Here is a 12,371-nt window from a genome sequence, read left to right as displayed (position 1 = left end):
CAAAAGCAGCACTGAGATCTAATAACAATAATAGAGAAATACAGCCACGATCGGATGATAAGAGTAGATCGTTTGTAACTCTAACAAGAGCAGTCTCAGTACTATGGTATGGTCTAAATCCTGACTGGAAATCCTCACAGATTCCATTTCTTTCTAAAAAGGAGCACAGCTGTGTTGAAACTGCCTTTTCTAGTATCTTTGACAGAAAAGGTAGATTCGAGATTGGCCTGTAATTTACTAAATCTCTCGGATCTATTTGAGGTTTTTTAATAAGAGGTTTAATAATAGCCTGCTTAAAGGTTTTTGGCACGTGTCCTAGTGTTAAAGATGAATTAATTATATCAAGAAGTGGACCTACGACCTCTGGAAGCATTTCTTTCAGTAGGTGACTTGACTTGACTTGACTACAGAATTTCCCCAATGGCTTCTCTGCCACCTTCCCTTAAATACCCAGACCAGAACAAAAGGATTCATGTCAAGTCAAGTCACCTTCATTTATATAGCGCTTTTTACAATGCAGATTATGTCAAAGCAGCTTTACATTGATAACTGGTTCATAATTTTGGCTGCACAGCAGCTCTTAAAAAATAGTGTCAATGCAGGCAGATCAAAGCACTGTTGAATAAATGTCAAGTCAAATTAAATTAAATTAGGGCTGCACGATTAATTGTATTTTATCACGATAACGATATCTGCTTCTCTCGATTGATTTTAAATAAACGTCAGGATATTGGCCCGCTCTATGAAAATGAACATAATTTGGAAATATTGGAAGTAATATTAGGAATGTCGCTGTTTTATCTTTTGAAGTTCCTAAAGGTTTTACCAGTTTTCATAATGTTGATCAGCTAGAAATGATTTTTCTTTGCTTTTCGAATTTTGCCGGGCAATTTGAATCTGGTTTGTCTTATTGCAAATGAATTGTGTTGCTTTAAAATCTAATGTGAATACATATTACAAAGTGCTCACCAAAACCATGTTTTGTATTGATTTACCATCTAACGAAGTTATCATAGTTGGTTAAATCGAAGTCTTTGTGCCACCTACAGGCCTTTTGGGTGAAGTGTAGGTTGGTAAAGAACTTGCAAAATAGCCATAGTTACATGAACATACATAGAATAAACGTAATTAATAATCATGATTATAATTTTGAGGAAACTGTGACACTGGCTGTCGTGTTGATGATGTCTTCACAATGGATGATCTAGTCGACTCGATCTCTGCTGATACTTCAGGGCTGCGTTGTGGTCGTGTCATGGCACCGGTCCTCGGTCTCATCTGGAAATGGCCCCGAATCCGGTTAACTACGGTAAACCTCGGGATAAACAGAAAGACTAATATTAGCGTAGATGCCATTCTTTTTCTGATGTAACGAGTACATCTGGTGTTATAGGAAGTGTTCCCGGTTCCGGCTGAACTAATTTATGCAGCCTAATAATCCTTTAATGGATTTGAAAATATAAATATATAATGTGTTATGTGTATGCCAGGTTAAAGAGATGCGTTTTTAGTCTAGATTTAAACTGACAGAGTGTGTCTGCATCCCGAACAATGCTAGGATGATTGTTCCAGAGTTTAGGTGCCAAATAGGAGAAGGATCTGCCACCTTCAGTTGATTTTGATATTCTAGGTATTATCAGCTGGCCTGAATTCTGAGATCACAATAAACGTGAAGGGCTATAATGCATTAAGAGCTCACTTAGGTACTGGGGAGCTAAACCATTTAGTGCTTTGTAAGTAATTAACAAGATTTTAAAATCTATACAATGTTTAACAGGAAGCTAATGCAGTGATGACAGAACTGGGCTAATATGGTCATACTTCCTAGTTCTAGTAAGAACTCTAGCTGCTGCATTTTGTACGAGCTGTAGTTTATTTATCAAGCGGGAGGAACAACCACCCAGTAGAGCGTTACAGTAATCTAACCTTGAGGTCATGAACGCATGAACTAACTGTTCTGCATTCTTCATTGAGAGCATATGTCGTAGTTTACATATATTTTTAAGATGGTTAAAATAAAGTAAAAATAAATCTACATTGACGTTTGCCTTGGTAAAGCAGAACATATTTTCATATAGCTTATGCTAAAATGCAAAGGCATTCATTTTGTTTGATTTTTGTCATCAGATTGGATCATATTTTGGAGCGTTTCTGAGTGTGTTGGATCTGGACTCGGATGGAGACTCAGATTTCCTTCTGGTCGGAGCTCCATTATTTCATCAGTCTCAGCCGAGGGCAGAAGGGAGGCTGTACGTCTACGCTTTATCAGAGGAGGTATGGACAGATTCACAATATTTTCCAGTTATAAATACAAAAACATATGGTGGTTAATGTCAGGGCCTGTGACTGGAAGTTTGCTAGTCATCACCATTGTGTTTCTCCAGTGATGGGATGGGCAACTTCAGTCCTGGAGGGTCAGTGTCCTGCAGAGTTCAGCTCCAACCCTGATTAACTCACCTGCCTGTAGCTCTAGTGATCCTGAAGACATTGATTAGCTGGTTCAGATGTGTTTGATTATGGCTGAAGCTGAACTCTGCAAGACAGTTACCCTTCCATCCCTGCTCCAATGGGATTGTCGGTGTAATAGGTTCCCGGTGAATCATATTAAAGTCATAGAAGTATCGGCACTGTTCATGTGCCGATGAATAAATATTAAGTTCTCTTTCTCTCTCTGTAGTATTTTCAGAAGACACTGAATGTGAGTGAGTCGAACACAGGCAGATTTGCAGCATCTTTGGCTTCATTAAAGGACCTGAATGGAGACAGCCTGTCAGATGTGGCAGTCGGAGCACCGCTTGAGAATGACGGTGAGGGAGCCGTGTACATCTACCTGGGCAACAGGACACATGGAATAAATCCTGAACACGCTCAGGTGAGACTTTGCTTTAGTTCCCTCAATCCCAAACACCCCAACTAACAGGGAATGCTCTCAGAACTTTCTGCTAATGTTCTGGCAAAATAATGAACAAATTTTCTTCCAGTAACGTTAATAGAACGTTTGTTGAATGTTATCTGGTCTTTAATAATGTTTTCAAAACGTTAGCACAAAACATTATTTTTACATTGTTTGTAGGTTTTTTAAATGGCATCATAAATTTTGGGGAAAAAAACATCCTTAGAGCAACATACTTGGAATATCCTTTAAACATCAGAATGACAATTAACTTCAAACGAATAAGGTTGTGAGTGCTATTTTAAAAGAACATACTTGGAATACTTGGATTTATGTAAAGGTTATGCAAGTGTTATAATTAAACACTTTTAAAACAATGTTCATGAAATCATAACATATTTTCATAAGTATTTCATGACTGTTTTTCATAATGTTGGCAGAAAACATTCTTTGAACAACATTCTTCAAATGTATTTTAAACATTAAGGGTAACAAAATTTCTGGCTTAAAATGGATTAACGTTGTATGTTACACAGCAAAATCACCTGTGTCACACAACAGTGTTGAAATGAAGCAGTGATGGAGTTAATGAGATAATTAAGTGATGATTGAGCATTCGTGATGGCACACTGAAGTAAAGAGGAACAAGCATTTGAAGTCATCATTGAGGTGACTAGTGTTTCCTGTAGTTGGGCTCTTGACCCTTGGTTGTTTTGGTAGGTTTTTTTCTGGCTGCTTTAAAAGTTTGTTCAGAAAACACATTCACTGCGTCAGAGTGGGGCTGGCTCGATACCACAGTTTTGGCTTCCGTATGCTACCACAATCTAATACTGTAATATCAATATTAAATTGATACAATAAACGGTGCGAATTTTGGCTCAGGATTGTGAGTATTGCGTATATAATTTTACTAATTCCTGCAGGTTTCGCATTTATAATGTGGGAATTACTGCAAAACTGTGTGTGAGAGCAGCCATTAAAGCAGACCTTTCAATCTGCTTTTTCATTTTTCTCTTTCTTGAGCAATATGCAAATGTTTTCTAAAAACACTATTACAATTGTTGAGAGAGAAATAAACTAACAAAAGTCAAGGGTTAAGAGCCCAACTAAAGTGAATACAGATTCAATAGAAGAATTTTCGATAAAACAAACATTTAAACCTCAATAAGAACTTCTGTAGACAAATGACAGAAATAACACCAATCTAGTTACCAATAGGTGAAGCTGGTAATGCTGTTTTTGGAGTTTAATCATCCTCTGTTGAGATCTTGAGAGATTTAATGTCTTTTATCTTCAGTTGATATCATCTAAGGCTGAGGCTGGAAGTCAGTTGTAATTTCTGTTCTTGTTGTTTCTCTTTCCTTCATTGATTATACTTGTTAACAGCAGGTGTTTGAATGTTTCAGGAACATCATATTAACCTTAAATGAAGTTCCACTAACATTAAGAAAAATGGATATTATAGCATTCCCGTAACCAAAACTGAATGTTTAGAAAATGTTCTTAGAACAAAAAATTGTTAGGATAAACATGTAGAATGATGAACCGCTTTGGCACAATAGACGTGTGTGTGTGTGTGTGTGTGTGTGTGTGTGTGTGTGTGTGTGTGTGTGTGTGTGTGTGTGTGTGTGTGTGTGTGTGTGTGTTTAGCGGATCTCAGCACGGTCGGTTCTGCCCGGTCTGAAGCAGTTTGGAGTGTCTCTGTCCGGTCAGATGGACATGAGCGATGATAATCTGACAGATGTGGTGATCGGAGCACAAGGAGGGATTGTGCTGCTCAAGTAGGACATTTTACCACTCATTTACAGAATAATGTAAAGATTCTCTCATAGTCTCAACACAAGGTGTCATTTATGAACTCTGGCTCTGTTTGAGTACAGTCACATCAGTGGCCAGTTTTTAACTGTTTTTGGAGAATAAATGTAATGATTTTAGTAAACTATCAGCTTGAGTTGGTCAAGTTTTTCAAGGCCCAGTTAGTCTCACTGTATCATTAACTGTTTACTCTTTTCTCTCTCTTCTCAGGGCTCGTCCTGTGATGTCTGTATCTGCACAGCTCAGTTTCAGTCCCAGTGAAATCAGTCTGACCGACTTTGAATGCCCGAGTGACAAAGAGTTAAACGCGTTTAATCTCACTTCCTGTTTGACGGTGGCCGAGCGGACCAGTAGCAGCGGTAACGCCAATGACATCTCAAAGAGTTTCTGTCACATGAAGAGCATGGCCTCCATGTCTTACCTTCTCATGTCTCTCAGGATCTCTCAAGAAGAACCTGAATGTTTCTCTGAACCTGAATGTGGACGTGATAAGAGAAGTCAATCGAGGATTCTTCGTTCAAAATGATTCGTCATCCAGGACTCTGCAGCAATTCGTCCTGTTGGATTCTGGGATCTCCTGTTTCAGCTTCCCCATCTTCATGAAGGTACGTTTCGTCTATCACAGATTCAGCCAATCATGGCAGCTTCGGTTTGACAGCAAATGTTGTGTTTGTTTTAGAGCTGCACTACCGACACAGTGTCTCCTCTGAAGATACAAATGAATTTCTCACAAACCAAGATGTTTTCTGAAAGCTCCATGGCTATTCTTGACATCCACAGCAGGATGAAGGAGTATGTCGAGGTGAGTTGAGCTTCAGACATCTCTATTTATACACTATAGGCTTGTTAAATTCATGTCTCTCTCTGCTCAGAAATATCAGATCAATATCAGTCAACTATTAAGATCTTTCAGATTCACTGTATAAAGTTCCTGGAACATTCAAAATCTCTATAAAAGTTTCTGTTTTGTATGTGACTAGGTGCCGTTTCAAAGGAACTGTCATTCAAACAGCTGTGTGTCTGATCTGAAGCTGAACTTCAGTTTTACGTGAGAAACAACCAACAAATAAATCTGACATGATTTTAATGTGAAATATGATTTTAAATGCTTCTGAATATTGTCATCCTTCATAAGGTCTTGTTTTTTAATTAAAGGGTCATGAAACCCCCCTGTTTTAGGCTGGTCGTTCACACCTCTGAGCTGGAAAAACTCTGTGAAAATGGGCGTGTAAAGCTCTGGAAAAGTGGGAGTGTAGAGGGGGAGAAGAGGGGAGAGAACAACCAATGAAGCACAGACATACAGCACACGCATTATACAGAATAATGAACAGTCATATATGAGCACGGAGAGAATGCAAAAAACTCCCAAGCACAAGGGAGAAATGCAAAAGAATATTTAATGGGGCTAATAATAGGCTACTTTGATTACGTTTATGAGCACTGCAGTCTCAAAATCAGTCTTTTGTCTATTAGAATGATCGTGTCGTTGCGTTCAGATACACCACTGTATCAGTGTCCAGTTTGCACATATGATTCATTTGAAGAAGACTTGATGAAATATGTGTGCATAACTACACCGTGCTGGTTAATGTTTGGTGCAGGAGAATGTGAGAAATAACTTTAAACATGGATACTTTATTCTGTATGAGCTATGTGCCGTGTCTAGTGTTGTTAAACTCATCGCGGAGCTCTGCGCTGAAATCGATAACATGCGCGCTCCTTGTGTATTTCATAAAAACAGTCATATTTTTCATGTGTTCGTATTCAAACTCCAGTTCTGACTGCATCGCGAGAAAAATACAAACAACACACATGCTGTGCTGAGGGAAACAGCCTACGGCTGGAGTGTTTGAACACAGCTAGAGCAGGCAGAGGAGAATGAGCCGCACTTTTATGACATTTGAATTCTCCGCTGTAATGCAATCTCACGCGAACATATTTTCCATTTGTGCTGGTAGATCACAGCAATACAATCCACATGCACACAAACCTCTGGTCGCGCCGCAGGAAAACATTGTGTTGTGGCACTGAGGAAACAAACATCAACGATATGTCTCTGAATGACAAGAAACGAGGCGAGAGAAGTGATGCTTCCTCATGCATAATACTGCAATTATAATCTTATGCATACTACAGCACAGTGATTGGATTAAATGAGCTCTATGTCATGAATATATGTCGAGAATCGCTCTAAACGGTCTACGTCAGCATGTTCGACCAGCCCATACTTGGGCCGAAAGTACACAATGACGTCAGATTTTGTGACGTTGCTCCGACTCAGCTTTTCAAACCGGAAGACAGAAATCGCTCTGAAAAATGCAAAAATAACTATTTTTCACTTATGAATAACTTTAATGAGTACCTTTAGTGTTTTCAATCATGTGCAGCCTATACATATCTGTTTATATTTAAAAAAAAGTGTTTTGGGGTTTCATGACCCTTTAAACATGAGATTTTGTGTTTGGTTTGTTCTGCAGGATTGACACGTTACTGGTGGTGAACCAAGCTCATTTCACTGTCCTTGTATCGCTGGCCAACCCAGGCGACGACTCCTTCAACACCAGCATAGTGCTGCACTACCCAGAAGGCCTCTCGCTCTCAAAATTTGATGCTGTTAAGGTACAGCTATCCACACGTCAAACATATAAAAACATATAAAGAAGATCAGTTTACTTGTGAAGAATTATTGCTACATAACAGAGCTGTGTGTCGTTCAGAAATGAATTGAGAATGAGTTTAACATTTCTGTTCAATACCTGAATTTGAGCTGAATTTGAATTGAGAGCAAACAGCTGAATTGCAGGAATGCATAATTATTTTTAATAAATTAACTTTTGTGGACCAAGGTAGAACAACCCTTTAACTCCTAGAATGCATTGCCTGTACTGAATTTCTTTCTGTAAATCTGTCTTCCTGTCAGTTCAGCTTCCTGTGAGATCTGGCCAGTTCAAATTCCAAAATGAAGCAAAAATCTACACTGTCATTCATTTGTCAAAGAATAAAAATATTAAATATAGAGCTTCTAAACTATATCTGAAAGTCTGTGTTTTTTTAAGGTCTTTAAAAGTGTGTGTGTGTGTGTGTGTGTGTGTGTGTGTGTGTGTGTGTGTGTGTGTGTGTGTGTGTGTTTGTGTTTAACAAACAGCCCAGCCGGACTCGAAGCAGCTGTGGTGATCGTGACAGTGGTGCTACGAACAGAACCAAATGCAGTATCAATCTACCAGTGTACCGCAGCGGCACCATGGTAAGACACACAGACACACTCCACCTTTCTGTTCAAACATGTTTCCTGCATCTGATTGCTATATCTTTCCTTATATAATGAAACATAAACATGCATAAGCACTTAGTTTCACATCTCTGTCATCATGAGGAGCTGAATGTATCTCATATATATATATATATATATATATATATATATATATATATATATATATATATATATATATATATATATATATATATATATATATATATAAGCAGGAAAAATGGTCAAGCGTAAGGATTTGTGCGAGTTTGACAAAGACCAAATTGTAATGGCTAGGCAAAGCAATTTTTTTGTATATCACATTTCATACACAATGGTAATTCAAAGTGCTTTACATAAAGAAGAAGAATAAAAATTGAACATAAGGAATAGAAATAACAGAATTTTGCTATCTGGATAGAAGAGCTAGGAAGTCTTAGGGAGTTTTTTGTTGTTGTTGTTGTTGTCCATCAGAGTGGATCTAAACAGATCTATCCATCAGAGCAGATCTAAATGGATTTTCCTCACGCGACAGGACTGCTACCTGTTTATCAGTTTGAAGTGCCTTAACAAAATTTAATTCTCCCCTTTTGCCAAGACACCTCAAACTGCGCCACACAGCCCTAATCTATGAAACGCAGTTCAAATTTCCCCTTTGGAAATTTCTCCTTTGGAAAGTGTCCTGACTGTAATCCAGAGATATCTTAACCATGTACTACAGCTCAAATTTCCCCATGGTTTGTCCCCTTATCCAAATTTACCAAATTTTAACCTAATCACAAATGCTTTCTTCCTAATTCACCCAGCTCTTTCAACCAGACAGCAATATTTAAAATGCATTAAAAGTCAGAAATAGTAAGATGATACATACAAATATAAAATACATAAATGAAATAAAAACAGGAAAAGGAATTAAAAAAATAAAAAGATAATACAGGTATGCATTCAATTTGATAACTTTCTTTGTTTCCAAACTCAATGACTTCAGTTTGTCTTTTAACTGAAAGAAGTTTAGGCACATCCAATTTTTAATTTCATCAATGCATTGGCACAGAGAGTCAATGGGGCAGTAGTCATTAGGTGAGAGGGCTAGGTAAATCTGGGTGTCATCTGCATAGCTGTGATATGCAATTTGGTTCTTTCTCATTATTTGGCTCAGTGGCAGCATATATAGGTTGAACAGGAGGGGTTCAAGTATTGAACCTTGAGGGACTCCGCATATCATGGATGTCCACTCAGACTTATGGTCACCAGTACTCACATAATAACCTCTCCCTTCTAAGTATGACCTGAACCATTTAAGGACCATCCCAGAAAGCCCAACCCAGTTTTCCAGCCTGTCAAGAAGAATGTTGTGATCGACAGTGTCAAACGCAGCACTGAGGTCAAGTAGAACCGGCACTGTTAATTTACCTGTATCTGTGTTTAGGCGAATATCATTTATTATCTTTATGAGTGCTGTCTCTGTGCTGTGATGCGGTCAGAAACCAGAGTGAAAGTTGTCAAAATAACCATTCAAGCTTAAGGTCAATTTGTTCAGCTGATTGAAAACAACTTTTTCAGTGATCTTTTCAGAAGGAGTCTCGGAGTCAAATGCAAGTTCACAATGTTTATTTAGAAGAAACAGAGAGAGAGTAAAGAGCACTAAAGTCACAGTCCACAGGAGAAAACCGACGCGGCGTCCAATAATGTAATCCACTCTGGTCGAAGACCGGGGAGAAATCCTCACACGAATGATGACTGAAGATATAATCCACAAACAGGAAAGAAAGCTCACCAGAATCTGGATCTCGCCTAAAGACAAAGCGCACCAGATACTGCGGGAAGAAACAAGGCAGGGCTCACTTGAGGGCAAGTTCACGTACATCCACAGGCGTGTGAAATCCGGACAGAGGCAAACCTCCGGATTCCAGCGACTGAATCTGAGACAGAAACTGAATAATAAAGGAGAAATAAACAGATACTTCCGACTGGACTTGACAGTGACTGTGACTAACCAAAACAATGAGCACGCGACGAAAGACAGGACAGCGTGCTACTTAAAGGGAAACAGCTGATGAGACACGACAGGTGAACAATTACTGAAACGAGCGGGGGGGGCTAGTGCATCCGTGAGGAACCACCACCAACAGATAAGCAGATAAACATACACACACACACAAACACCATTGATTACCCAGTAGTCCTGACAGATCTTGCCTATGAAAGGAAAATTTGAGATTGGTCTGTAGTTGTTCAATATGGTGTTATCCAGATTGCTCTTTTTCAGGAGGTGCTTAACAACTGCAGTTTTCAGGGATTTTGAAAAAATGCCTTGAGAGAAGTGAGGCATTTACCACTTCTAGGAGATCTGCTTCTAAACAGTTAAACACACTTTTGAAAAAAGATGTGGGAAGTGTGTCAAGGGCGCAGGTTGATGTTTTAAGGTGCTGTACTGTTTCTTCCAACATTTTACCATCAGTTGCTTCGAAAGAAGACATAATAGCTGCTTTCTGAGGTTGTGACATGATCTGTTTTACCCCAGTGCAGCTCAAGGATGTGCTGATCACCTTTCTGTTATTATTAATTTTCTAAAGAAGGAAGCGAACTCACAGCATTTGACTGGGTCTGAGCAGCTCTTGTGGGGTGTTCCCGGTCTGCAGTGGTCAGTATCTATCAAAAGTGCTCCATGGAAGGGACAGTGGTGAACCGGAGACAGGGTCATTGGCGGCCAAGGCTCATTGATGCACATGGGGAGTGAAGGCTGGCCCGTGTGGTCCAATCCAGCAGACGAGTTACTGTAGCTCAAATTGCTCCAGAAGTTAATGTTGGTCTGATAGAAAGGTGTCAGAATACACAGTGCATCAGTTTGTTGCGTATGGAGCTGCATAGCTGCAGACCAGTCAGGGTGACCATGCTGACCCCTGTCCACCGCTGAAAGAGCCAACAGTGGACACGTGAGCATCAGAACTGGACCACGGAGCAATGGAAGAAGGTGGCCTGGTCTGATGAATCACGTTTTCTTTTACATCACGTGGATGGCCGGGTGCGTGTGCGTCGCTTACCTGGGGAACACATGGCACCAGGATGCACTATGGGAAGAAGGCGAGCCGGCGGAGGCAGTGTGATGCTTTGGGCAATGTTCTCCTGGGAATCCTTGGGTCCTGCCATCCATGTGGATGTTACTTTGACATGTACCACCTACCTAAGCATTGTTGAGACCATGAACAGCCTTTCATGGAAATGTTATTCCCTGGAGGCTGTGGCTTCTTTCAGCAGGATAATGCTCCTGCCACAAAGCAAAAATGGTTCAGAAATGGTTTGAGGAGCACAACAACGAGTTTGAGTTGACTTGGCCTCCAGATCTCAATCCAATTGAGCATCTCAGGGATGTGCTGAACAAACAAGTCCGATCCATGGAGGCTCCACCTCACAACTTACAGGACTTAAAGGATCTGCTGCTAACATCTTGGTCCAGATACCACAGCACACCTTCAGGGGTCCATGCCTCGACCGTTCAGGGTTGTTTTGGCAGCAAAAGGGGACCAACACAATATTAGGAAGGTGGTCATAATTTTATACCTGATCGGTGTGTGTGTATATATATATATATATATATATATATAATTTATCTATTTATTTATTTTTTATTATGGGAATTGGAGTCCGGAATGAACGGGAACGTGACACCTGTCACAGCACTACCAAGTCTCGGTCATATTTAATATATGCCATATATTATGTAAGTCTTTTACAAGGTTGAAAATAAATAACTAACTAAATAAATAAATATGTAAATTACCTGTGAAACTGTTAGTAACGGATCTTGTCCACCGTGTGCAGAGAATCTCAGAAGAATAACGGCTGTTTCAGTTTCACTGGAATGTGTCCTCTCTTCAGTCCGCTCGCTTCTCTTAAAGGGCCCAAAAATGAGCATCTCTCTTTACCTGCTAGAAGCCGAATATATCAATATATGATAATTTAGTTTTTTTTTTCTTCAATCATTCAAATTTTTCAATCATTCTCTTGGCCTTGCTTCAAACATCTGTGATTTCTATTGTGTTCTAGACTAATTTTCTGGCAATCTTTCGTGTGAAACGGGATTACGACTGGGCTGACAGGATGGAGATGATGATCACCGCTAACAGGTGAGTGAGGCTGAACTTGACAGATGTGTTTGTTTTCAGCGCTGTTTCATATCAGTAATGATCAGCAGAGATTTGGGCTCGCGATTAAAAAAGACTTTACTGCATTTCATGTTCATTGAGTCAGTTCTGTTTGTTTGTTCACAGTGATAATAATGGAAACATCAGCGATACGGTGGTGAGGAGGAGCATCCCGGTTCAGTTCGCCGTTGATCTGGCGATCAGTCTGTGAGCGGCATTTATTTAATATCTCTCTTCTGTGTTTCTCTTCATGTCTGAAAGATTGAAAACT

General features: G+C 39.6%; 1 pseudogene; it reads left to right on the top strand.

Annotated features, from left to right (window-relative positions):
- The window catches only part of LOC137033059 (integrin alpha-M-like), a 36,953-nt pseudogene that overhangs the window by 21,494 nt on the left and 3,088 nt on the right, over positions 1–12,371 (top strand).

Source organism: Chanodichthys erythropterus, chromosome 12, assembly GCF_024489055.1.
Source record: "Chanodichthys erythropterus isolate Z2021 chromosome 12, ASM2448905v1, whole genome shotgun sequence".
NCBI lineage: Eukaryota > Metazoa > Chordata > Actinopteri > Cypriniformes > Xenocyprididae > Chanodichthys > Chanodichthys erythropterus.
The sequence above is the reverse complement of the archived record's forward strand: the minus strand, read 5'-3'. Positions and strand labels throughout refer to the sequence as shown.